This window comes from Bos indicus x Bos taurus, chromosome X (genome assembly GCF_003369695.1).
Source record: "Bos indicus x Bos taurus breed Angus x Brahman F1 hybrid chromosome X, Bos_hybrid_MaternalHap_v2.0, whole genome shotgun sequence".
Taxonomy (NCBI): domain Eukaryota; kingdom Metazoa; phylum Chordata; class Mammalia; order Artiodactyla; family Bovidae; genus Bos; species Bos indicus x Bos taurus.
Genome location: NC_040105.1, coordinates 54913102 through 54917375, shown reverse-complemented (window position 1 = coordinate 54917375; position 4274 = coordinate 54913102). Strand labels below are relative to the sequence as shown.

General features: G+C 35.4%; 1 pseudogene across 1 annotated transcript; it reads left to right on the top strand.

Moving 5' to 3' along the window:
* Positions 1-2544: 2544 nt before the first annotated feature.
* Positions 2545-3321, top strand: LOC113887604 (annotated as a pseudogene). The gene has a single exon (XR_003509766.1). The product of XR_003509766.1 is annotated as a polyadenylate-binding protein 1 pseudogene (transcript).
* The last annotated feature ends 953 nt before the right edge of the window (positions 3322-4274 follow it).

Here is a 4274-nt window from a genome sequence, read left to right as displayed (position 1 = left end):
TGATATGAATTAAATTAATTATGATATTAATTTATTATGGTATGTATGATATTAAATTATGAATTAATTATGATATGAATTAAAGATTTTATCTTTAATCAAATGGCTGTCCAGTTGTCCAAAAAGCATTTATTAAATGTTTTTCTTTCCCCGGTCATATATGATGTCACTGTTACTATGTAGTAAGTTTCAATATGTACATGGATGTGTTTCAAAACTTTCTATTCTATTTCACTAGTTTGTTCATTCAAGTGCCATAACTATATGGTTTTAATTATTTAGAATTTATAGTATGTTTTATTTCTGATTAAGTTAGAATCCCCTCATTGCTATTTCTTCATAGTGTGTTGTAACTATTCTTGCATGTTTTCTTTTTCTCCAGAGGAAATTTTGAATCAATTTGTCTTTCTCTAGGAAGAACAATAACAGTAATTTTTTGGTATTTTTAAAATTAAGAATGCATTACATTTGTGAACTTATAATTAGTTCCTATCTTCCCATCCAAGACCCAAATTTGTTTTTCCTACTTTTTATAGATTTCCTGAAGTCTTTAATCTTGTCCTTAAATAGTTTTTCCACATTATAAGTTTGTTCCTAAGAACACTATTTTATTTTTTGCTATTACAAATAAGAATCTCTTTTCCATTTTATCTTGTTTCTGGTTATTGTTTTTATATACATATAAAGTCATTGATTTTGTATATTAATTTACCAAAACTTTATTGTTTTTGTTTTATTACTAAACTTCTCAACTTGTCCAAGTAAATATTATAATCTACTGAGTTTCCCTTTTTTTTTTTCAGTTCTGATATGTATAATCGTGTTGGCTAATAGATCCACTACAAGTTTGAATAATAAGGGTGTGGGTAAATTTTTTTCTTGTTCTTGACTTTAGCAGGAATGCCTCTTGTGTTTCCCATTAAGAATTTTAATATTTATTTTCATATTGATTTCCATATATAATGGACACTTGCTTTGTGTGTGTGTGTGCATCCTAAATTTCTATATATACTCACAAATACATATACATAAAGTATATACAGGAAGTAGCCATGAGTTCTTATTTTGTTTTTTGTTTTGATTTTTTTTTGGGGGGGGGATGAATGTTGAATTTCACTGGATTCCTTTTCAGGCTATCTGGCGATTTTCATATGATATATCCCCTTAGGTCTATCATAAGGTGTATTATATTAATGGATTTCCTAATTATTGAATCATCCCTGGTTGCCTACACTAAATCCTACTTGATCATGGTGTTAGATTCTGTCCACTGATATTAAATTTAAGAAAATTGAATCAAGATGCATAACTGACATTGTTCTATAGCTTTCTGTTACTATACTGTCTTTGTCAGGTTTTTATATCAATATTATACTCATTTCATAAAAAATAACTTGAATTTATCTTTATTGTCTCTATTTTGGAATATTTTGTGTAGCACTATGAGTGCTTTTATAGCCTTGCATTTAAGTTGATGATTCAGTTCTGGTAAAATACTTCTGTGAAAATTTTAAGGCTTAGTGTTTTTCTGTGAGGTATCTGTTTACTAAATCTCCATATTTCTTTTATGGAAATTGATTTCCTTAATATCTCCATCACAATTGGAATAATTTTGACAACTTATTGCTTTCCTAAGAAATAATATTTATCATTTAGGTTTTTAGCTTATTGTGCAAAGAAGTCATTGCTAATTATGTTTAATATTTTTCTGTTTTAATACTTATTTTCATCTTTTGAATTCTTATTATGTATATCTGTGTTTTCTACTTATGTCTTATTACATTAACTTGTGGTTGATTCCTTATTGTTAATTTATTTTAAAAACAGTATTTTGATTTATTTACTTCTACTATTTTTATCATTGTTTCCTTGTGTTTTCTTTTGGTTTATTTTATTGTTTTTTGTTTAAATTTAAGAGTTGAAATCTTAACTCAATTTTATTTTAAAATTTTATTGATGTAAATTTTTGTAGTTAATATAAATATTAAACTTCCTCTAATAACCCTAAAATATATCCCACATATTATGTGTGTTTCTAATATCATTATTGGTTTGTATTTTCGCTTTCTTTTTTTTTGGGGGGGGGGCAGGGGAGAGGGTTGGCTATGCTACGTGGCTCACAGGATCTTTGTTCCCTACCAGAGAATGAACACATGCTCTTGGCAGTGAAAGCACAAATTCCCTGTATTTCTCTTTTCACTCAAGAGCTTTTAAGAGAGGTTTATGGGCCCAGCATGCTTCCTTTGTGCAACTCTGCCGTCCTTAATAGATTTTTTAAATTTTCTGATGTAAACACTTTTAGAAAAATGTTTACTTTCATTGTACTATGATAAAAAAGAATGATGCCAGCTGTGTTGTTTCTATTTTATTTAATTTGATGATACTTTCTTTGTGACCTGGCACAAAATAAAGTTTTATTAATACTCATCGTGTGCGAGGGAAGATAATTTTCTATCGTCTAGATGTAATGTTTGATATATATGTAGAAGATCTAACTTATTGATTATGTGGAATGAAGTCCAGTTTTTTCTAAGCAGGCTTAACCAGTATATGCAGAGGATGGCAAGTGTAAGAGCTGTGCCCAACCCTGTAATCAACCCCTACCAGCCAGCACTTCCTTCAGGTTACTTCATGGCAGCTATCCCACAGGCTCAGAACCGTGCTGAATACTATCCTCCTAATCAAATTGCTCAACTAAGACCAAGTCCTCACTGGACTGCTCAGGGTGCCAGACCTCATCCATTCCAAAATATGCCCAGTGCTATCTGCCCAGCCGCTCCTAGACCACCATTAAGTACTGTGAGACCAGCTTCTTCACAGGTTCCACGAGTCATGTCGACACAGCGTGTTGCTAACACATCAACACAAACGATGGGTCTATGTCCCGCAGCTGCTGCAGCTGCAGCTACTCCTGCTGTTCGCACCATTCCACAGTACAAATACGCTGCAGGAGTTCGCAATCCTCAACAACATCTGAATGCACAGCCACAGGTCACCATGCAGCAGCCCGCTGTTCATGTACAAGGTCAGGAGCCTCTGACTGCTTCCATGTTGGCCTCTGCCCCTCCTCAAGAGCAGAAGCAAATGTTGGGTGAACGGCTCTTTCCTCTAATTCAAGCCATGCACCCTACTCTTGCTGGTAAAATCACTGGCATGTTGTTGGAGATTGACAATTCAGAACTTCTTCATATGCTTGAGTCTCTAGAGTCTCTCCGTTCTAAAGTTGATGAAGCTGTAGCTGTACTCCAAGCCCACCAAGCAAAAGAGGCTGCCCAGAAAGCAGTTAACAGTGGCACTGGGGTTCCAACTGTTTAAAGTGAGCCTGCCTCCTGTTCCTTATTCTCACAGTTTGAGCATGTATTGAAACGTAGCAAAAACTCATTTTATCACTAATCCAAATGCATTGCCAGTTTTTCAAAGAGAAGTAAAGATACAGAGGAATTAACTATGTGTTACCCTGGTATAAACTTGAATTTTTGAGATCAAGACCCCTTCAGATGTTTTGCATAGTAATTTGTGTTAAATAGCTGTAATGTGGATTGGCCCTGTGTAGATAGCTGAAGGACTTTCATAGCTTAATACGTTTTCTTGGGTGGCAGTGATGAAGTTGTTTTTTGGCCTCTAATACTGCCTTTCATTACCCCCAAGAAATAGAGTGATGTAGCTGTGTAGCCAGAGCCAGGAGTGTACAAAGCTTTCCTATAAAATAGGAAATAGCTGGGGCTGTGCAGGCTGTGTTCCATGTTGAAGCTCCTCTGCCCCGCTGTCACCCTGTGAGAGCGGCCGCGCAGCTTGTGATTGAGCAGGGGTGGCCGTGGTTCATAGAGCTTTACAGAGACAGGCTCTCAACTGGCTGAACCTGGCTGAGGGCTTTCACGGGACAAGTGCCAGTATTGGTCCTCTTACTTTTGTTTTTATTAAAATACTTGACAAAACAACATTGTGTAAATTTAAGGTGTGTAACGTGTTAATTGGATACATTTATATATTGTAAGGAGAATGCAATGGCACCCCACTCCAGTACTCTTGCCTGGAAAATCCCATGGGCGGAGGAGCCTGGTAGGCTGCAGTCCATGGGGTCACTAAGAGTCGGGCACGACTGAGCGACTTCACTTTCACTTTCACTTGGGAGGATGGAAAGAGAAGCGTTAACACACAGGAATAGGGAAGGGTGCTTTGATCTGGACACTGGTACACAGCCAGAGACATAGATTCTATTGACAATCATAAGCATTCATTTACTCAATAAATACTCAAAATGCTCTCTCTGACAA